This window comes from Hyla sarda, chromosome 11, assembly GCF_029499605.1.
Source record: "Hyla sarda isolate aHylSar1 chromosome 11, aHylSar1.hap1, whole genome shotgun sequence".
Classification (NCBI taxonomy): Eukaryota; Metazoa; Chordata; class Amphibia; order Anura; family Hylidae; genus Hyla; species Hyla sarda.
This window is the reverse complement of record NC_079199.1, coordinates 87,342,906-87,366,237: the sequence shown is the minus strand read 5'-3', so window position 1 is coordinate 87,366,237 and position 23,332 is coordinate 87,342,906. Positions and strand designations below refer to the sequence as shown.

Sequence of the window (23,332 nt, the reverse complement as noted above, 5' to 3'; positions counted from 1 at the left end):
ATTCATGTGTATTCCACTTGCAGCATCTGCGCATTCGTATTAAGTTCCGCTGCTCTGTTTACAGGTGGGAAGTTCCGTGACAGAATCCACCAGAGGTGGCGCTTGTCAACAAAACGGTGCTAACGTCTACGAAATACAGTCGCAGACATGAGCACGGATTGCGGTTCTTTTTGAACAGCGCGTATCCATGAAGCTCCTAAGCATAAACGTATCCTAAATGTCTGATGTCGAGATTACACGAGCACTGAAGCTGGGCCCGAGCCTCGACAGCCGGCCTCTCACGGTAATGGCCGAGATTTCAGATAACTCGGATATCCGCCATTGAAGTTCTTCGGCTCCTTTCACACTACTGTTGCGCCCCCTCGAGAACGGCCGTTAAGCTCTTTTATTTTATTTGTTTTCCCCTTTAACGGCCGTTATATGAATGGAGCAAAAGAAGCAACAACGGGTCCAGATTATAGTCAATGGGGTCTGTCGGGCGCCGTTGTTTTTTAGCGGGGGAAAAGAATACAGCACTTACAGTAATGTTTCTCCACTATTCTCCCCAGATTTCCTGATGTGCGCTGCACTGCTGTGTGACAACGGCACCTGACCTTACATGGTCACCTGTGACAGCGGCTTCTAAAAAGATCAAAACACCTTTTTTTTACCCTCCCAAATAAATTACAAAGGTTTAAAAGGGGTACTCCACTGGAAAAGTTTTTTTTTCTAAATCAACTGGCGCCAGAAAGTTAAACAGATTTGTAAATTACTTCTTTTTAAAAATCTTAATCCTTCCAGTACTTAGCTGTTCTATGCTCCACAGGAAGTTATTTTCTTTTTGAAATTCCTTTCAGTCTGACCACAGTGCTCTCTGCTGACACTTCTGTCCATGTCAGGAACTGTCCAGAGTAGGAGCAAATCCCCATAGCAAACCTATCCTGCTCTGGACAGTTCCTAAATTGGACAGAGGTGTCAGCAGAGAGCACTGTGGTCAGATAGAAAGGAAATTCAAAAAGGACTTCCTATGGATCATACAGCAGCTGATTAGTACTGGAAGGATTAAGATTTTTTAATAAAAGTAATTTACTTTCTGGCACCGGTTGCTTTAAAAAATATATATATTTTCCGGGGGAGTACCCCTTTAATGCTAAGATATATGTACTCCAAAATTGAAAAAAAAAGAATTCATTAAAATGAAATAATAGAATGTGCTGAGTTTCATGTCTCCAATTTTCCCGCAAACCTCGTGTTGCCCTCCAGTAGTGGGCGGTAAGGATAAATAAACAGTGATCCCTCAACTTACAATGGCCTCAACATACAATAGTTTCAACATACAATGGTCTTTTCTGGACCATTGTAACTTGAAATCAGACTCAACATACAATACTACGGACAGTCCAGATCTGTGAAATGTGTCAATGGCCGGAAGAACCGACCAATCAGAATGGGCATTCACTGGTAAAACCCCTGTATTACTGAAGCGTATGCACTGACTGGTGTCTGGTAGCGCCCCCTACAGTACAGGAAGTATTACATGTTCTGTACACTTTACCTGTATTACTGAAGTGCATGCTCTGACTGGTGTCTGGTAGCGCCCCCTACAGTACAGAGAGGTATTACACGTTCTGTACACTTTACCTGTATTACTGAAGTGCATGCACTGACTGGTGTCTGGTAGTGCCCCCTACAGTACAGAGAGGTATTACATGTTCTGTACACTTTACCTGTATTACTGAAGTGCATGCTCTGACTGGTGTCTGTTAGCGCCCCCTACAGTACAGAGAGGTATTACACGTTCTGTACACTTTACCTGTATTACTGAAGTGCATGCACTGACTGGTGTCTGGTAGCGCCCCCTACAGTACAGAGAGGTATTACATGTTCTGTACTCTTTACCTGTGCCAGGGTTACCTGCTCCTTTAGACAACAGGTGAGGGCGGCTCCATGTTACTTTTTTAGGACATTGCGTGTACTGTACAGGACCCTGAAAAGCTCCTGTCCTCTACATAGACCAGTGTTTCCCCAAGCAGGGTGCCTCCAGCTGTTGCAAAACTACAACTCCCAGCATGCCCGGACAGCCTTTGGCTGTCCGGGCATGCTGGGAGTTGTAGTTTTGCAACAGCTGGAGGCTCCCTGCTTGGGAAACACTGACAAAGACAGTGATTACAGCTCCCAGCAGATCTTTATTACGGTACTTTTATATGTAAGGATTTGCTTTATCTATATTAATTATCTACTTATTTATCTTTAATCCTCACTTTTTCCTATTTTTTGGATGACATTTTGGTGGCTTCAGAACCAATTACCAGGTTTCCATAGAGTTATGGTCTCAATATACAATGGTTTCAACATACAATGGTCGTCCCGGAACCAATTAATATTGTAACTTGAGGGAGCACTGTATCTAGTCATGTTCGTGGGTCCTGGTTTGATACTATAGCAAATGTTATACAAATCCTCCCACAACTTTGTGGACGTAACTGGATCTACTTGTGTTACCGGTGCCGCAGGTCTGACAACTCACATACAATAGAAAAATGACACTTGGGCTTGGCCATTATCTCAAAAAATCTCTTCCTAACTACAGGATATACAAACCTAAAAAGCTTCTAATAGCATGAGGTGGTGGGGGTGGACACCATACACTATGGGCCTCATTTACTAAGAGTGGAGTTTTCTTTGTGGGTTTTTGTTTCCGACAGGTATTTTTCCATGATCTTTACTATTGTACCTTAAAAGGGGAAAACATTTTATTTTTATTTTTTTTTAATCAACTGGTGCCGGAAAGTTAAACAGATTTGTAAATTACTTCTATTAAAAAATCTTTACCCTTCCAGTACTTTTTAGAAGCTATATGCTACAGTGGAAATTCTTTTCTTTTTAAAGGGGTATTCCAGGAAAAAACACACACACACATATACATATATATATATATATATATATATATATATCTCAACTGGCTCTAGAAAGTTAAACAGATTTGTAAATTACTTCTATTAAAAAATCTTAATCCTTTCAATAATTATCAGCTGCTGAAGTTGAGTTGTTGTTTTCTGTCTGGCAACAGTGCTCTCTGCTGACATCTCTGCTTGTCTCGGGAACTGCACAGAGTAGAAGAGGTTATGGGGATTTTCTTCTAAACTGGGTGGTTCCCGAGACACGTGTCATCAGAGAGCACTTAGAAAGAAAAGAACAACTCAACTTCAGAAGCTCATAAGTACTGAAAAAAATGAATATTTTTTAATAGAAGTAATTTACAAATCTGTTTAACTTTCTGGAGCCAGTTGTGATATAAAAAAAAAGTTTTTTTACTGGATAACCCCTTTAAATTTATTTTCTGTCTGACCACAGTGCTCTCTGTCTGTGTCAGGAACTGTCCAGAGCAGCATAGGTTTGCTATGGGGATTTTCTCCTGCTCTGGACAGTTCCTGATACAGGCATCAGGTGTCAGCAGAGAGCACTGTGGACAAGACAAAAAAAGAAATTCAAAAAGAAAAGAATTTCCTCTGTAGCATACAGCTGCTAAAAAGTACTGGAAGGGTAAAGATTTTTTTAATAGAAGTCATTTACAAATCTGTTTAACTTTTTGGCACCAGAGCACCCCTTTAAATTTGGCGATTTTTCCTATATTTTGCTCTCTTTGCACACGCTCTGAGCGGTCGGGTTTTCCTGAGCTCAAATCCACCACATTTTCTGTGGAAACATTAGTAAATTTGTAGGTTTCTTTTAAAAATGTAGTTTTTTGGTTTCTTTTGATACATGCTCCTGTTCTCTGATGACCACATCCCTTTGTAGGGTTCTCTGAGTAATGTGGAGAGTTAGTAGGGTTTCTTTGGATTTTTTTTGTCAGAAATTCTGGCGAATGACACATGCGACACAAAAATAACCCTACAGAATCTAGTCGGAAAAGCCTTAGTAAATGAGGCCCTATGTTGTATCAAGTCTTTAAAGGGGCACTCCGGCACTAAGACACCTTATCCCCTGTCCAAAGGATAGGGGATAAGATGCCTGATCACAGGGGTCCCGCTGCTGGGGACCACCATGATCTTCCACGCAGCACCCAGTAATCATCGGTCCCTGGAGCGTGTTCGCTCCGGGTCTGATGACTGGCGATCACGGGGCTGGAGCATTGTGAATCACGGCTCCGCCCCCGTGTGAGGTCACGCTCTGCCCCCGTGTGAGGTCATGCTCCGCCCCCCCCTCGTGTGAGGTCAGGCTGTGCCCCCGTGTGAGGTCACGCTCCGCCCCCTCAATGCAAGCCTATGGGAGGGGGCGTGACAGCTGTCCCCGGCGGCGGGACCCCCGCGATCAGGCATCTTATCCCCTATCCTTTGGATAGGGGATAAGATGTCTAAGCGCCGGAGTACCCCTTTAAAATGTCCTCACCAGACACAGTACAGTACTGAAAGGAGTGATCAAGCCTGCGAAATAGAGCCGTCGCCGCTCCCCTGTGCCTGGCTTATGAAGAGTCACAGTGAACCTTTTCTTCATGTCCCTTATGTGATGCCGAAATAAAGGATTTTGTTTTCATCTACCGGAGGGTGAGTGCTACGTTACCATTTCTATACATTGCATATTAGTCTGTTTCTCTCTACATTGCCGCGCCCCCCCCCCCCCCCCGGATTTTCATATATCGTGCTATACTCAGCGGTCACACAGCGCTACTTACAGATATTCACCTTTCTGGAACTTCATATTCCTGCGCTGGGAGCTGGAAGGGGATCGGGCAGAGCTCAGCGCCGCCTGCAGAAGTGCAACGCCGACCCCAAAAAATAAGTTACAAATGTCATAACTTCAGTGTTTTTTGCTTCACTACGAGTCGGAGCCCAATTGATCGATGACTGGATTTGTCAACAACGAATTCCGTTATCAATCGATATCATCGATTCATTGTTGCAGCCCTAGTCAATACAATTCTCTACGAGACCATCAATTTTGTTTGATCACCATTGACATTTTCTTTAGTTGCCGCCTTGTGCTAAAATAAAAAAAATAATAAATCTAGTTTTCCCACATCAATCTACAAATTAAATATCCCATAATGAGAAGGTGAAAACGGAATTTTAGAAACTTTGGCAAATTTATTCAAAAAGAAAAACTAAAATTTGGCATGGACATAAGTTGGAGATGTTTATTCAGATGACTTGGAAAGACACAGCCCTATAAAAGGTCTGACAGCAATACATAGAGCAAATACCAATACAGGAGGGGGAAAGAACTACCTGTAGAGTTTAGAAACAGGGTTGTATAGATCTAGAGAAGAGAAAAAAAAAAAAAAACACATTTCTGCTGCGCTGAAGGCTCCCAAGAGCACAATGGTTTACATAATTCTTAAATGAAATTATGGGCAATTTTAAACTTTAAAACAGTTGCTATATGAACCTTTTCACCATCACAAATACACTGACTACGTTGGATCTTTTTTATGCAAGCTTTTTATTGCTGCCTGCAGCTTTCTTTTCCAAATAATTAAATAATCTGCATTTTTACCACAATTCAGGAGTAGTTCCTTAAAGGGGTTATCCAGGAAAAAACTTTTTTTTTTTATATATATATCAACTGGCTTCAGAAAGTTAAACAGATTTGTAAATTACTTCTATTAAAAAATCTTAATCCTTTCAGTACTTATGAGCTGCTGAAGTTGAGCTGTTTTTTTCTGTCTAAGTGCTCTCTGATGACACGTGTCTCGGGAACCGCAAGCAAATCCCCATAGCAAACCTCTTCTACTCTGCTCTCTGCTGACATCTCTGCTTGTCTCGGGAACTGCACACTGTTCCCAGACAGAAAACAACAACTCAACTTCAGCAGTTGATAATTATTGAAAGGATTAAGATTTTTTAATAGAAGTAATTTACAAATCTGTTTAACTTTCTGGAGCCAGTTGATATATAAAAAAAAGTTTTTTCATGGAATACCCCTTTAAGGGTGCGTTCCCACACAGCGTATACGCAGCATATTTCACGCATATTTTACGGCAGCAGCGGGAAATACGCTGCGTATTCCTTGCTCACTATACACACACACAGGGCTTTCCAGCGGCAGCCCTATGCGTGTAGTGAGTTTTAGAGGCGGAGCCGCGTGCCAGCGTGACTGACGCGTGGCTCCGCCTCCAAAACTCACTGCACACATAGGGCTGCCACCGGAAAGCCTTGTGTGTATGGTGAGCGAGGGATACGCAGCCTATTTCCCGCTGCTTATGTAAATTTTGGGCCGCGTGAAAAACGCTGCTTATACGCCGTGTGGGAACGCACCCTAAAGGGATACTCCACTGGGAAAAAACATTTTTTTAAATGAACTGGTGCCAGAAAGTTAAACAGATTTGTAAATTACTTCTATTAAAAAAAATCTTAATGTTTCCAGTACTTATCGGCTGCTGTTATGATCCACAGGAAGTTCTTTTCTTTTTGAATTTCCTTTCTGTCTGACCACAGTGCTCTCTGCTGACACCTCTGTCCGAGTCAGGAACTGTCCAAAGCAGGATAGGTTTCTATGGGGATTTGCTTCTACTCTGGACAGTTCCTAAAATGGACAGAGGTGTCAGCAGAGCGCACTGTGGTCAGACAGAAAGGAAATTGAAGAAGAAAAGAACTTCCTGTGGATCATAAAGCAGCTGATAAGTACTGGAAGGATTACAATTTTTAATAGAAGCAATTTACAAATCTGGAACCAGTTGATTTAAAAAAATATATATATTTTTCCTGGATAATAAACTGTACCTGGATGTTCTTGTTATTGTTTGGTTTACGGACCAATTATTTTATACATCTTTTGACTACTGATGTATTCACTGTGCATTTCAATAAAGCTTCTCTGTTTGATGGTTAAAAAAAATATATATTTTCCAGTGGAGCACCCCTTTAAGACTATGGGAATCTAGCATAATACTTGGGCTGTACTTACCTGGTAAAATAATGTAATTTTTACTTATGAATCTAATGTCTTGGGTAAACTGTAGCACAAATAGCCTAATTAGATGACCAGCTGCAGTAATCAAATACCACACCCAAAGCCAGAGGATTTGTGGGAAATGTAGGCTGCATTTCAGAACCACTTCAGTGATGGGATTGCAAACTAATATGAAAACAATCTCATGTCTGCTACATCAGCTAAAACAAGTAAACACAAAGCAAACAGAAGAACCTTTACATTATTCTTTAATAATAGCCTGTACTGCACTATATATCACTATTATATTTGTTTAGATTTTTAGGCCATTGCCGTTTTTGGAACAAAAAACAGAAGTGGATCCAGGAGAATGGAGAAGTATAAGAAATGGCTGTGCCCTATGGAGGGGATTCTCAGGGGCTCAATAATAGCTATGAAAGGCCAAAAATGACGTGGTCACCAGACTGAAGTGTTAAAGGGGTACTCCGCTACTCAGCATTTGGAACAAACTGTTCCAAACGCTGGGGCCATCAGCTCGTGATGTCATAGCCCTGCCCCCTCATGACATCACGCCAGCCCCCTCAATGCAAGTCTATGGGAGGGGGCGTGACAACTGTCACGCCCCCTACCATAGACTTGCATTGAGGGGGCAAGGTGTGATGTCATGAGGGGGCGGGGCTATGACATCAGGAGCTCCCGGCACCGACTCCAGCGTTTGGAACACTTTGTTCCAAACGCTGAGCAGCGGAGTACCCCTTTAACGTAACCAAACCATGCTGAAAAAGCTGACACGAGACACACGTTGGGAATCTATTTTGTGACATCACTTTAGATATGGGGTATTTACTATTTAGATGAAGCGGCATTGATTGGGTCTTTTCCACCAATATCTATCTATCTATAAGCTGCCTTAGGTTTCAGCCATGGACAATGCTCACAGACTTCCCTGGTACTGTTTGTGGGAATTTATTTTCCTCCCATATACTTTAGGAGTGTTGATCTGTTTACTGGAGTACATTAACAAGAAGTCCCATGGCTACAAGACTCTCCCATAGAGAAATATGGAGGAGATGTGGCGCGCTGCTCTGGGAGAGATCTGGGGCTCCATACATGAGATCGCGGGGGACCACAGCGGTCGGACCCTCCGCCATCTAAAACGTATCCCAATCCTATATCTATAATGAGGTGACCGCGGTAGATAAATGTTTACACCCTACTTAAAGCTTTGCCAAGTTACATACAAAATCTAGGGCAATTTATTCAGTTATGTTTTTTAAAGCTTTTTATTTAAATTTATTATTTTTATAGATTTGATTACTTTGTAGTATTAATGTGTCTTTGCCTTAATGGGTATTAATAAGGATCAAAAATTTATAGGGATTATCCCACCAAAATGCCTAATCCCCTGCCCATGATCACAAACTTCTGTCCTGTAACCAGCCCTGTATCTTTACTAAGGCCAACAAGGCCCAGGCCCAGGGTGACACTTTATCAGGGGGCAGCAGTTGGGGACAGGATACATTTTTATTTTTAAAAAGGGTACTACGGTGACATTTTTTTTTTCTTATCCAAAAAGCCAAACAGATTTGTAAATAACTTCTATTAAAAAAATCTTAACCCTTCCAGTACTTATCCGCTGCTGTATGCTCCAGAGGAAATAGAGTTCTTTTCTGTCTGACCACAGTGCTCTCTGCTGACACCTCTGTCCATGTCAGGAACTGTCCAGAGCAGGAGAGGTTTGCTATGGGGATTTGCTCTTACTCTGGACGGTTCCTGACATGGACAGAGGTGTCAGCAGAGAGCACTGTGGCAAGACAAAAAAGATCAACTCAAATTCCTCTGTAGTATACAGCAGCTGATAAGTACTGGAACGATTAAGATTTTTTAATAGAAGTAATTAAAGGATTACTCCGGTGGAAAACTTTTTTTTTTTTTATAAATCAACTGGTGCCAGAAAATTAAACAGATTTGTAAATTACTTCTATTAAAAATCTTAATCCTTCCAGTACTTATTAACTGACGAATACTACAGCGGAAATTCTTTTCTTTTTGGAACACAGAACTGTCTGCTGACATCATGACCACAGTGCTCTCTGCTGACATCTCTGTCCATTTTAGGAACTGACCAGAGCAGCATATGTTTGCTATGGGAATTTTCTCCTACTCTGGACAGTTCTTAAAATGGACAGAGATGTCAGCAGAGAGCACTGTGCTCGTGATGTCAGCAGAGAGCTCTGTGTTCCAAAAAAAGAAAATAATTTCCTCTGTAGTATTCAGCAGCTAATAAGTACTGGAAGGATTAAGATTTTTTAATAGAAGTAATTTACAAATCTGTTTAACTTTCTGGCACCAGTTGATTTAAAAATAAATAAATAAAATATTTCCATTATTTAACTTTTTGGAGCCTGTTGATATGAAAAAGAAAAAAAAATTTAATCACCGGAGTACCCCTTTAATCTTTTGCGGCTACCACCAACTTCAGACAACCACCTCCCCAAAAAGGGTATGAATGATCTTAATAAAAACCAGTCTTGATTTAAATTCTTATTTATTTTAAAGAAAACTGATAGCATCATCATCACCTGCACTAACATGAATATACAGGTTAATAGTGCGGGCGATGCTGATAAAAATGCACTTTACCTGGAAAAAAATAATCAGTTCAGCCATCCCTGAGAAATCTGTAGTTTTCTTTACAAGCAAATTATATTTTCTGTGCAATGTAGGTGATATCCGCACTATAGAGCAATGCCAGAGTATTACTCAGAAGCCTGGAGACCCCCACCACAGCACTGAAAATAATATTTGGTATGTAGGTTCAGGTTAGCGCGCTGTTGTCAATTTCCCTTTAAAGGGGTATTCCAGGGAAAAACTTTTTTTTTTATATATCAACTGGCTCCAGAAAGTTAAACAGATTTGTAAATTACTTCTATAAAAAAAATCTTAATCCTTTCAGTACTTATGAGCTTCTGAAGTTAAGGTTGTTCTTTTCTGTCTTAGTGCTCTCTGATGACACCTGTCTCGGGAACCGCCCAGTTTAAAAGAGATTTGCTATGGGGATTTGCTTCTAAACTGGGCGGTTCCCGAGACACGTGTCATCAGAGAGCACTTAGACAGAAATGAACAACATTAAAGGGGTATTCCAGGCCAAAACTTTTTTTATATATCAACTGGCTCCGGAAAGTTAAACAGATTTGTAAATTACTTCTATTAAAAAATCTTAATCCTTCCAATAGTTTTTAGCTTCTGAAGTTTTCTGTCTAACTGCTCAATGATGATGTCACGTCCCGGGAGCTGTGCAGGTCCTATGGGGATATTCTCCCATCATGCACAGCTCCCGGGACGTAACATCATCATTGAGCAGTTAGACAGAAAACTTCAGAAGCTAATAACTATTGGAAGGATTAAGATTTTTTTATAGAAGTAATTTACAAATCTGTTTAACTTTCCGGAGCCAGTTGATATATATAAAAAAAGGTTTTACCTGGAATACCCCTTTAACTTCAGAAGCTCATAAGTACTGAAAGGATTAACATTTTTTAATAGAAGTAATTTACAAATCTGTTTAACTTTCCGGAGCCAGTTGATATATAAAAAAAAGTTTTTTCCTGGATAACCCCTTTAAGATCATTTTCTATTAAAAATAATAGATAAAACATTTGAGATTGTTCACAAAACAAAAGAAATATACAAATAGCCACTCAGTATCCATGTTTAATGCACAAAGATGAAAAGGTGGAGCCCAAAGAGGTGGAGCTTAAGGGGAAGGCAGGGCCGAAGGAGGACAGAAGAAGGGGTTGGTCTTAAATGTGAAGGTGTGCGCAAATTTAAATCACAAGGGTGCAAGTGTTTGGTCAGGCCTAGGCAACACAAAACCTAAATAAACCCTGCCTGTTGTCAATGCTGCAATCAGCATCTTCAGCAGTCAGACAGTGAATAGGAGACTCAGGAGCCCCATTCTCAAGATAGTGGGAGGTCTCAGCAGTTGGACCCTGTGTGATCATATATTTATCCCTATACTGTGACACTCTCAAAAGAACAACAACAAAAAGGTCCAATAGGGATTTTTTTTTTGTTAAAGGGCTACTCCGCCCCTAGACATCTTATCCCCTATCCAAAGGATAGGGGATAAGATGTCAGATCGCCGGGTTCCCGCTGCTGGGGACCCCGGGGATCGCTGCCGCCGCAGCCCGCTATCATTACTGCGCAGAGCGAGATCGCTCTGCACGTAATGACGGGCAATACAGGGGTCGGAGCATCGTTACGCCACAGCTCCGCCCCTCGTGACATCACGGCCCGCCCCTTCAATACAAGTCTATGGGAGGGGGCGTGGCGGTCGTCACGCCACCTGCCATAGACTTGCATTAAGGGGACCGGCCGTGATGTCACGAGGGGCGGAGCCATGACGTCACGCTGCTCAGGCCCCTGTATCGCCCGTCATTACGCACAGAGCGAACTCGCTCTGTGCAGTAATGATAGCGGGGTGCCACAGCGGCGATCCCCGGGGTCCCCAGCAGCGGGACCGCGGCGACCTAACATCTTATCTCCTATCCTTTGGATAGGGGATAAGATGCAAGGGGCGGAGTACCCCTTTAAAGAGTACATTTTCTAAACAAACTATATTCCCTAACTACTCCTAACGTCCCCTTCCCTTAAAAAAAAAAAATTCCGAGCTTTAAAAAGCTGTGTATCATATATTTCCCCTTGCTCACATTGTGCGAGCTCCCGGCAGGAGAAAGTGGGCGTTCCCCACCAGGCCGCAATGTCACTGAAGCCTGCGAGAGCTGTGCCTCCCCATGTCCCGCATGCACTTCCTGAGTTTGGTCTCCTGCCAGGCCGGAAGGAGACCAAACTAACTGATTTGTGAGACCAAACTAACTGATTTGTGCAGGAAACGGAACAGAGCCAACTAGTGGCCGTTTTTTTCAATCTCATTAAAAACATATAAAAAGTTGAGAATTTTAACAGCACGTAAATAGGAAAGTGTCTTATAATTACATAAGGAACAATATATAAAAAGTTTGGTGACAGGTACTCCTTAATGATTCAATCATTTTTCTAGAGATGAAGATGAAGCACCACTAAAGCTATAAGCAGGCAACTACGTTTTTCAAGGGTGTATATGTCTCCATGGTCTGGTTCAGTAAGTATAAAATCATGTCGTCTCTTCCCTAGAACATATATAGCGTTCCCTCCCACATTCTTATTTACAAGAGTCACCGCTTTTGCATTTAGAACACGACAACCTTATTTTCAATGAGTGATAAATGCCTTCAGCCTGGTGCGTCACAAGGAATGAAGCTGCGGCCTCTGGACCTATGAGAAAACATCCATATTTTATAGTAATCCCTTAATTATATTGAGATACTAATAATAGGACAATGTCATAAAAGAGGATTAAAATAATCCATCCACGTACGGGGAAACTGGAACATAAAAAAAATAAATAAAAAAATAAAATACAAAATGACATAGCGATTAAAAAGACCTCCAAATACAGAGCTGGTCGCCATATGCAAAAGAGTCCATCTCAGAAATAATGACAAGGACATAGTCACATCATTAATCCTAAGCCGTGAAAAATTTATATTTTTCTTTAATTTGCATTTTTTTATGGTGTTATTTAAAAATTTGTATTCTATCCTTGCTTATATACCTTTAGCAGTGAGAGATATATATATATATATATATATATATATATATATATATATATATATATATATAGATATATAGATATATATAGATATATAGATATATATAGATATAAATAGATATAAAGAGATATAAAGAGATATATATATACACATATATACACACACACAGTGACCCCCCGACCTACGATGACGCATTAAGTGCTATCCGGCAGCGCCAAATGCTTAAGCTGCTGCCGGATAGCAGCTTAATGTTCCCCGTGTGGTGCGGTAAGTATTACTTACCCCTCCACGATGCTCCGGGGTGCCCTCCGGGTCCAGCGCTGGTCTTCCGGTGTCTTCTCGGCCCTCTCCGATGACGTCAATACGCTGCTGCACACGTCATCCAATAGGAATGGCGTACGCAGCGGCGTAATGACATCGCTACGCAGGCCCAGTAAGGCCTTGCGGAAGAAAGCAGAGGACCGGAGAAGACAGCGGAGGACCGGAGAAGACAGCGGAGGACCGGAGAAGACAGCGGAGGACCGGAGAAGACAGCGGAGGACCGGAGAAGACAGCGGAGGACCGGAGAAGACAGCGGAGGACCGGAGAAGACAGCGGAGGACCGGAGAAGACAGCGGAGGACCCGAGAAGACAGCGGAGGACCCGAGAAGACAGCGGAGGACCCGAGAAGACAGCGGAGGACCCGAGAAGACAGCGGAGGACCCGAGAAGACAGCGGAGGACCCGAGAAGACAGCGGAGGACCCGAGAAGACAGCGGAGGACCCGAGAAGACAGCGGAGGACCCGAGAAGACAGCGGAGGACCCGAGAAGACAGCGGAGGACCCGAGAAGACAGCGGAGGGCCGGAGAAGACAGCGGAGGGCCGGAGAAGACAGCGGAGGGCCGGAGAAGACAGCGGAGGGCCGGAGAAGACAGCGGAGGGCCGGAGAAGACAGCGGAGGGCCGGAGAAGACAGCGGAGGGCCGGAGAAGACAGCGGAGGGCCGGAGAAGACAGCGGAGTGCCGGAGAAGACAGCGGAGGACCGGAGAAGACAGCGGAGGACCGGAGAAGACAGCGGAGGACCGGAGAAGACAGCGGAGGACCGGAGAAGACAGCGGAGGACCGGAGAAGACAGCGGAGAGCCCAGCGGAGGCCCGGGATCACCATCGGGAGCGGCGGGGACAGGTGAGTACAGCTTCCTATACTTTACATTGCACGAATCCCTCAACATACAATGGATTCGACAAACGATGGCTTGTTTGGAACAAATTACCATCGTATGTTGAGGGACCACTATATATATGCTCCCCCTAGCGCCCATTAACACATTTCTGCTTAAAGGGGTACTCCATTGGCCAGCATTCGGAAGTAAATGTTCCGAACGCCGTTTTCACGCTGGTGACGTCACGACCACGCCCCCTCAATGCAAGTCTACGGGAGGGGGCGTGGTCGTGACATCACAATGGGCTTGGCCGATGCCGCAGCGCAAAAACGGCGTTCAGAACATTTACTTCCAAACGCTGGCCAGCGGAGAACCCCTTTAAGCAAAATTGGGCCCCATTGTTAAATAGTCTTGCAAGGTCAAGAGCACCTCTAGCAAGTACTGGAGCCACAATCTACACTTGGGAAGGTTTAGAATATTACAAAGAAAGGCTTGCTTTTATTTCTCCAGAAATAGAGAGAGACACTCTAGTCAGCTTTAGGCCCCCCCCCCCCCCCCCATGGCAAAATGTGAAAAAAACGAATCCGGCAGAAAAATTATATTTGGCAATTTAGTTGCAGCAGAATCCCATTGCTTTTAAAGAGATTCTGCTACATGGTGGAGATGGCAGAATTTCCTCTGCAGGACTAGCAAAAAAGCATTGGGCTACCTTGAAAATAGATTTGGTCAAGACCCAAACCGCTGCACTACCAATGACGTTTAAAACGCTGCCGCCAGCTTTGATTGCGGTGTCTAAAGGGTTAATAACCATCCATGGAGATCAAGCTGCGCTGGCCCTGAAAGCAGCCAGGTGCCGCTGGGTAGGAAGCGGGATCACATCCCAAGCCCTCTCCATATACCCTTACAAGCCCCATGACTTACTTCTAGAAAATGAAGTATTTCTCACAGGAAAGGATTGCAGTGACACATGTTTTGCTATACACATGTTTATTCCCTTTGTGTGTATTGGAACTAAACTAAAAAAGGGAGGAAAAAAGCAAAAATTGGACATAATGTCACCAAACTCCAAAAATGGTCTGGACAAAATTATTGGCACCCTTAAAAGGAGTAGTCCAGTGGTGACCCAGTGGTGAACAACTTATCCCCTATCCTAAGGATAGGGGATAAGTTGCAGATCGCGGGGGGGTCCGACCACTGGGACCCCCTGCGATCTCCTGTACGGAGCCCCGACAGCCCGCGGGAAGGGGGCGTGTCGACCTCCGCACGAAGCGGCGGCCGACACGCCCCCTCAATACAACTCTATGGCAAAGCCGAAGCGCTGCCTTCTGCAATCTCCGGCTCTGCCATAGAGATGTATTGAGGGGGCATGTTGGCCGCCGCTTCGTGCGGGGGTCGACACCCGCTATCTGGCCAGGGAGCCTGGCCCCTGTACAGAGAGATCGCAGGTGGCCCCAGCGGTCGGACCCCCCGCGATCTCAAACTTATCCCCTATCCTTAGAATAGGGGATAAGTTTTTCACCACTGGACTACCCCTTTAACTTAATATTTGGTTGCACACCCTTTGAAATTAACTGAAATCAGTGGCTTCCTATAACCATCAATAAGCTTCTTACACCTCTCAGCCGGAATGTTGGACCACTCTTCCTTTACAAACTGCTCCAGGTCTCTTATTGGAAGGCGCCATTTCCCAACAACAATTTTAAGTTCTCTCCACAGGTGATCAATGGGATTTAGATCTGACTCATTGCTGCCACTTCAGAACTCTCCAGCGCTTTGTTGCCATCCATTTCTGGGGGCTTTTTGACGTATGTTTGGGGTCATTGTCCTACTGGAAGACCCAAGATCTCTGGCGCAAACCCAGCTTTCTGACACCGGGCTGTAGAGTGCGACCCAAAATCCATTGGTAATCCTCAGATTTCACGATGCCTTGTACACATTCAAGGCACCCAGTGCCAGAGGCAGCGAAACACCCCAAAACATCATTGCACCTCCACCATATTTCACTGTAGGTACTGTGTTCTTTTCTTTGTAGGCCTCATTACGTTTTCGGTAAACAGTAGATTGATGTGCTTTACCAAAAAGCTCTATCTTAGTCTCATCCGTCCACAAGAAGTTTTCCCAGAAGGATTTTGGCTTACTCAAGTTCATTTTGGCAAAATGTAGTCTTGCTTTTTTATGTCTCTGTGTCAGGAGTGGGATCCTCCTGGGTCTTCTTCCATAGTGTTTAATTTCATTTAAATGTTGACAGTTCGCGCTGACACTGATGCTCCCTGAGCCTGCAGGACAGCTATAATATCTTTGGAACTTGTTTGGGGCTGCTTATCCACCATCCAGACTATCCTGCGTTGACACCTTTCATAAATTTTTCTCTTCCGTCCATGCCCAGGCAGATTAGCTACAGTGCCATGGGTTGCAAACTTCTTGATAATGTTGCGCACTGTGGACAAAGGCAAATCTAGATCTCTGGAGACCGTGAATTGTTGATATTTTTCCACAATTTTGGTTCTGAAGTCCTCAGACAATTCTCTTCTCCTCTTTCTGTTGTCCGTGCTTAGTGTGGCACGCACAGATATACAATGCAAAGACTAAGTGAACTTCTCTCCTTTTTATCTGCTTTCAGGTGTGATTTTTATGTTGCCCACACCTGTTACTTGCCCCAGGTGAGTTTAAAGGAGCATCACATGCTTGAAACAATCTTATTTATCCACAATTTTGAAAGGGGGCAAATTTCGTCCAGACCATTTTTGGAGTTTGGTGACATTATGTCCAATTTTTCCCCCCTTTTTTGGTTTAGTTCCAATACACACAAAGGGAATAAACATGTGTATAGCAAAACATATGCTACTGCAATCCTTTCCTGTGAGAAATACTTCATTTTCTTGAAAAATTTCAGGGGTGCCAACAGGATGCACTATATTCTTTACAGCAACATTGAAGCGCTACTATCTTTATGTAATTGTAAATTTTTAATTACATATTACATAGCCAATAGCCAATAATATGCCATAAATGTCTGACAGACGTGGATCCCACCTCTGGTGTAAATGTGGGTTTCCTAAACTTTGGTCCACTTGGTGAGGAGTGAATGAAGAGATGACCATGCACTGCTTTAACTTCTAAGTTCTCCTTACGTAAAGTTTCCCATTGCCGACCATGTAAAAAAAAAAAAAAACTTATGCGGTTGCAGTACGGTTTTTAAACCGGAGTCAAAACCGTGGTTGACCACGGTTTTGTCTCTGGTTTAGAAACCATACTGCAACCGCATACAATTTTTTTTTTTTTTTTTTTTTTTTTAACATGGACGTCAATGGGAAACGCACATGTATACAGTTCCATATGGGAAACCGTATAAGGTTTTTACTTTGCACATGCACATGTCGACCACGTTTTTGCCTGCGGTCGGGAAACCGCATACGGCCGAAAACGAAGCCGACCGGAGGCTGCGGTTCACTCCGGTCGGCTCATAGACTTGCATTAAATACGGTTCCCGAATACGGTTGAGTGCGGGCGCCGCGATTAAGCCCCGCCCCCCTCCTCCAAACCGTATACGGGAACCGTATTTAACAAAACGTGGTGTGAACCCAGCTTTAGTTATCTACTTATTTTTCTTTAATCTTCACTTTTCCCTATTTTTGGATGACATTTTGGTGGCTTCAGAACCAGGTTTCCATAGAGTTCTGGTCTCAACATACAATGGTCGTCCCGGAACCGATTAATATTGTTACTTGAGGGACCACTGTACCTCTCTGCACTGCCAGTCTCTCTCAGTCTCTCTCTCTCTGTCTCTCTCACTGTCTCAGTCTCAGTCTCTCTCTCTCACTGTCTCAGTCTCAGTCTCTCTCTCTCACTGTCTCAGTCTCAGTCTCTCTCTCTCACTGTCTCAGTCTCAGTCTCTCTCTCTCAGTCTCTCTCTCTCAGTCTCTCTCTCTCAGTCTCTCTCTCTCAGTCTCTCTCTCTCAGTCTCTCTCTCTCAGTCTCTCTCTCTCAGTCTCTCTCTCTCAGTCTCTCTCTCTCAGTCTCTCTCTCTCAGTCTCTCTCTCTCAGTCTCTCTCTCTCAGTCTCTCTCTCTCAGTCTCTCTCTCTCAGTCTCTCTCTCTCAGTCTCTCTCTCTGTCTCAGTCTCAGTCTCTCAGTCTCAGTCTCAGTCTCTCAGTCTCAGTCTCAGTCTCTCAGTCTCAGTCTCAGTCTCTCAGTCTCTCAGTCTCAGTCTCTCAGTCTCAGTCTCAGTCTCTCAGTCTCAGTCTCTCTCTCTCAGTCTCAGTCTCTCTCTCTCAGTCTCAGTCTCTCTCTCTCAGTCTCAGTCTCTCTCTCTCAGTCTCAGTCTCTCTCTCTCAGTCTCAGTCTCTCTCTCTCAGTCTCAGTCTCTCTCTCTCAGTCTCAGTCTCTCTCTCTCAGTCTCAGTCTCTCTCTCTCAGTCTCAGTCTCTCTCTCTCAGTCTCAGTCTCTCTCTCTCAGTCTCAGTCTCTCTCTCTCAGTCTCAGTCTCTCTCTCTCAGTCTCAGTCTCTCTCTCTCAGTCTCAGTCTCTCTCTCTCAGTCTCAGTCTCTCTCTCTCAGTCTCAGTCTCTCTCTCTCAGTCTCAGTCTCTCTCTCTCAGTCTCAGTCTCTCTCTCTCAGTCTCAGTCTCTCTCTCTCAGTCTCAGTCTCTCTCTCTCAGTCTCAGTCTCTCTCTCTCAGTCTCAGTCTCTCTCTCTCAGTCTCTCTCAGTCTCAGTCTCTCTCAGTCTCAGTCTCTCTCAGTCTCAGTCTCTCTCAGTCTCAGTCTCTCTCTCTCAGTCTCTCTCTCTCAGTCTCTCTCTCTCAGTCTCTCTCTCTCAGTCTCTCTCTCTCAGTCTCTCTCTCTCAGTCTCTCTCTCTCAGTCTCTCTCAGTCTCAGTCTCTCTCAGTCTCAGTCTCTCTCTCTCAGTCTCAGTCTCTCTCTCTCAGTCTCAGTCTCTCTCTCTCAGTCTCAGTCTCAGTCTCTCTCTCAGTCTCAGTCTCAGTCTCTCTCTCAGTCTCAGTCTCAGTCTCTCTCTCACTGTCTCAGTCTCTCTCTCACTGTCTCAGTCTCTCTCTCACTGTCTCAGTCTCTCTCTCACTGTCTCAGTCTCTCTCTCACTGTCTCAGTCTCTCTCTCACTGTCTCAGTCTCTCTCTCACTGTCTCAGTCTCTCTCTCACTGTCTCAGTCTCTCTCTCACTGTCTCAGTCTCTCTCTCACTGTCTCAGTCTCTCTCTCACTGTCTCAGTCTCTCTCTCACTGTCTCAGTCTCTCTCTCACTGTCTCAGTCTCTCTCTCACTGTCTCAGTCTCTCTCTCACTGTCTCAGTCTCTCTCTCACTGTCTCAGTCTCTCTCTCACTGTCTCAGTCTCTCTCTCACTGTCTCAGTCTCTCTCTCACTGTCTCAGTCTCTCTCTCACTGTCTCAGTCTCTCTCTCACTGTCTCAGTCTCTCTCTCACTGTCTCAGTCTCTCTCTCACTGTCTCAGTCTCTCTCTCACTGTCTCAGTCTCTCTCTCACTGTCTCAGTCTCTCTCTCACTGTCTCAGTCTCTCTCTCACTGTCTCAGTCTCTCTCTCACTGTCTCAGTCTCTCTCTCACTGTCTCAGTCTCTCTCTCACTGTCTCAGTCTCTCTCTCACTGTCTCAGTCTCTCTCTCACTGTCTCAGTCTCTCTCTCTCTCTGTCTCAGTCTCTCTCTCTCTGTCTCAGTCTCTCTCTCTCTGTCTCAGTCTCTCTCTCTCTGTCTCAGTCTCTCTCTCTCTGTCTCAGTCTCTCTCTCTCTGTCTCTCTCTCTCTGTCTCAGTCTCTCTCTCTCTGTCTCAGTCTCTCTCTCTCTGTCTCAGTCTCTCTCTCTGTCTCAGTCTCTCTCTCTCTGTCTCAGTCTCTCTCTCTCTGTCTCAGTCTCTCTCTCTCTGTCTCAGTCTCTCTCTCTCTGTCTCAGTCTCTCTCTCTCTGTCTCAGTCTCTCTCTCTCTCTGTCTCAGTCTCTCTCTCTCTCTGTCTCAGTCTCTCTCTCTCTCTGTCTCAGTCTCTCTCTCTCTGTCTCAGTCTCTCTCTCTCTGTCTCAGTCTCTCTCTCACTGTCTCAGTCTCTCTCTCACTGTCTCAGTCTCTCTCTCACTGTCTCAGTCTCTCTCTCACTGTCTCAGTCTCTCTCTCTCTGTCTCAGTCTCTCTCTCTCTCTCTCAGTCTCTCTCTCAGTCTCAGTCTCTCTCTCAGTCTCAGCCTCTCTCTCTACACTGCCAGCCTCTCTCTCTCTCTACACTGCCAGCCTCTCTCTCTCTCTCTACACTGCCAGCCTCTCTCTCTCTCTCTACACTGCCAGCCTCTCTCTCTCTCTACACTGCCAGCCTCTCTCTCTCTCTACACTGCCAGCCTCTCTCTCTCTCTACACTGCCAGCCTCTCTCTCTCTCTCTACACTGCCAGCCTCTCTCTCTCTCTACACTGCCAGCCTCTCTCTCTCTCTACACTGCTAGCCTCTCTCTCTCTACACTGCCAGCCTCTCTCTCCCTCTCTCTCTACACTGCCAGCCTCTCTCTCCCTCTCTCTACACTGCCAGCCTCTCTCTCTCTACACTGCCAGCCTCTCTCTCCCTCTCTCTACACTGCCAGCCTCTCTCTCTACACTGCCAGCCTCTCTCTCTCTCTACACTGCCAGCCTCTCTCTCTCTCTACACTGCCAGCCTCTCTCTCTCTCTCTTTACACTGTCAGCCTCTCTCTCTCTCTCTCTCTACACTGCCAGCCTCTCTCTCTCTCTACACTGCCAGCCTCTCTCTCTCTCTACACTGCTAGCCTCTCTCTCTCTACACTGCCAGCCTCTCTCTCCCTCTCTCTCTACACTGCCAGCCTCTCTCTCCCTCTCTCTACACTGCCAGCCTCTCTCTCTCTACACTGCCAGCCTCTCTCTCCCTCTCTCTACACTGCCAGCCTCTCTCTCTACACTGCCAGCCTCTCTCTCTACACTGCCAGCCTCTCTCTCTACACTGCCAGCCTCTCTCTCTACACTGCCAGCCTCTCTCTCTACACTGCCAGCCTCTCTCTCTACACTGCCAGCCTCTCTCTCTCTCTCTCTCTACACTGCCAGCCTCTCTCTCTCTCTCTCTCTACACTGCCAGCCTCTCTCTCTCTCTACACTGCCAGCCTCTCTCTCTCTCTACACTGCCAGCCTCTCTCTCTCTCTCTCTGCACTGCCAGCCTCTCTCTCTCTCTCTCTGCACTGCCAGCCTCTCTCTCTCTCTCTCTGCACTGCCAGCCTCTCTCTCTCTCTGCACTGCCAGCCTCTCTCTCTCTCTGCACTGCCAGCCTCTCTCTCTCTCTCTCTCTCTGCACTGCCAGCCTCTCTCTCTCTCTCTCTCTCTCTCTGCACTGCCAGCCTCTCTCTCTCTCTGCACTGCCAGCCTCTCTCTCTCTCTCTCTCTCTGCACTGCCAGCCTCTCTCTCTCTCTCTCTCTGCACTGCCAGCCTCTCTCTCTCTCTCTCTCTCTGCACTGCCAGCCTCTCTCTCTCTCTCTCTGCACTGCCAGCCTCTCTCTCTCTGCAGTGCCAGCCTCTCTCTCTCTCTGCACTGCCAGCCTCTTAGCACCTCTAGGCCTCTGCTAGCTTCCTGTACTACATTTTTTATTTCCAGGCCTCTACTAGGGTCTAGGATGTAATAGGGCAGAGCAGCGATCATCTAGTTAAATATTAAATAAATAAAGTACAGTGGCTGCCAGACACAACGGGTCATCGGAGCTTTAACAAACAGGATACGAGCGGGAAATCTCACACATTCCCTTACTACACAGCCACGTTGTGCACAAATACTTATGTGGGGCCTTTCACAGCACTGTCCATGTCCTACGGGGCCACCCTCACATGTACCAGACACAGTCTCAGGGAAAACAGTGGCGCTGTGGTGGCTGCTTCTTGTAAGGTGAACGCGGCTGTACTGCGGTGGGCAGCCATATATTTACAGAGGACATTAACCCTTTCAAGGTGCCCTTATGTACTTTTAGAGCTACAAAAGGCAGAGACCAATCATTTCTCTTTACAATTCCAAAATCCTGTCCACTATAGATGGTCCTCACTATGGGGAATCCCTCCTTGTTAGAAGGGACAGTTGTAAGCTGTGGAGAAGTAAGCGTTTAGCTGACTATAAGAGGCATAATAAGGCATTACTCCAGTGTTTTCCAACCATACTGGGAGTTGTAGTTTTGCAACAAATGGAGGCACCCTGGTTGGGAGACACTGCATTACTCAGTGCCCAATTAAAGGGGTACTCTGCACCTAGACATCTCATCCCCTATCCAAAGGATAGCGTACCCCTTTAAGGGCACATTCACATGGGGCAATCTACTGCGAGTATCCCGCTGCGAGTTTAAAGTGCAGCAGATTTTCCGGCTCAAGCGCAAAGTTAAAAGGCGCCTATTCTAGTCATAAAAATTTTTAGCTTCTATGAAACCATCAACAATCAGAACAGTAAACGTTTTATTATGGCTTTGCAAGGTTTATTGAAGTGACTTAACTGATAAAAGCAAAATTGTCATGTCTGGATCATGGTCAGATCTTAAGTGTCAAGGAGGCTGTGCCAAGCCCCTCCATGCATGTCTCCTCCCTTCCCCACCCCTTCCTGCCGTGACTGATGCAGTGCTGGAAGCCAAGCCCTGTACATCATTCATGCAGGACAGGAGTGGGGGAGGGAGAAGGCATGTATGCTCGGGCTTGGCATCACCACCTCGACGCTTAAAAGGGGTACTCAGCCCCTAGACATATTATCCCTTATCCAAAGAAGGTCTGATCACGGGGGTCCCTTTCATCTGGTGCATGGAGCGAACTTCGCTCGGTGCCTGATGACTGGTGATGGCTGCCACGCCCCCTCCCATAGAATTGCATTGAGAGGCGGGGCGTGACAGCATGAGTGTATGGGGCCGTGATGTCCTGAGCCTCCGGCCCATGCATCTCCAGTCATCAGAAGTTCGTTCCATGCACCAGATGGCACAGGATGCTGCTGGAGAGATCGCGGGGGTTCAGACATCTTATCCCCTATCCTTTGGACAGGCGATAAGGTGTCTAGGGGTGGAGTACCCCTATAAGCTCTGAGCTTGATACAGAGCTGACAGATCCGAAACCCCATTTACAACAATACACCAATCTGCAGCCAAGGGTTCTGAATATGGGCAAAAATAACAGACCTACCGTAAGGGTCTTCTCAACAGCTGTAAAAAGATCATGTGATGCAGGCTGTAATTTGTGGGGTGTATTTCACACAGTATGTTTCGGGGGGATAATAATGCTGGCAATTCATTCTACCTACTGTGGACAGGCATTTAGGTGGATGTACTTATACTCATTATTATATTCCTATTGGGGCATCACTACAAAAATTTTAAGGGTTCTCTTGTTTTTTTTATTTATTTAAACAAGAACAGCAAAAAAAAAAAAAAAAAAAGGTACAGCATGCTAGGGGTATAAAATAATAAAAAGGGCCCGACACAGGTACTTTAATACCACCGTTTACCTCCACAATAACGTGCTCCCCTACTCTGCTTATGATGTCCTATGCTCGGATCATCTTCAGTAAAGCAATGATCGCTGGTCACCAGGGCAAGTAAACAGAGGCACGGGGGGAGGACTGGAGCAGCCACTGGTGCCGGATTTTATTACTTTACACCCTTAGCAGATATTTGTCTTATAGCAGGTTATCTTTAAATCTCTTTC

General features: G+C 45.1%; 1 protein-coding gene and 1 long non-coding RNA gene across 2 annotated transcripts in view; one reads left to right on the top strand and one right to left on the bottom strand.

The window, feature by feature from the left end:
* The window catches only part of GOLPH3L (golgi phosphoprotein 3 like), a 55,250-nt gene that overhangs the window by 16,627 nt on the left and 15,291 nt on the right, over positions 1-23,332 (bottom strand). The window lies entirely within an intron of this gene.
* The window catches only part of LOC130295626 (uncharacterized), a 44,846-nt gene that overhangs the window by 20,310 nt on the left and 1,204 nt on the right, over positions 1-23,332 (top strand). Inside the window, exon 2 of the long non-coding RNA XR_008848938.1 lies at positions 11,930-12,010. This is a non-coding gene — a long non-coding RNA (uncharacterized LOC130295626). The remainder of the gene's footprint in view (positions 1-11,929; positions 12,011-23,332) is intronic.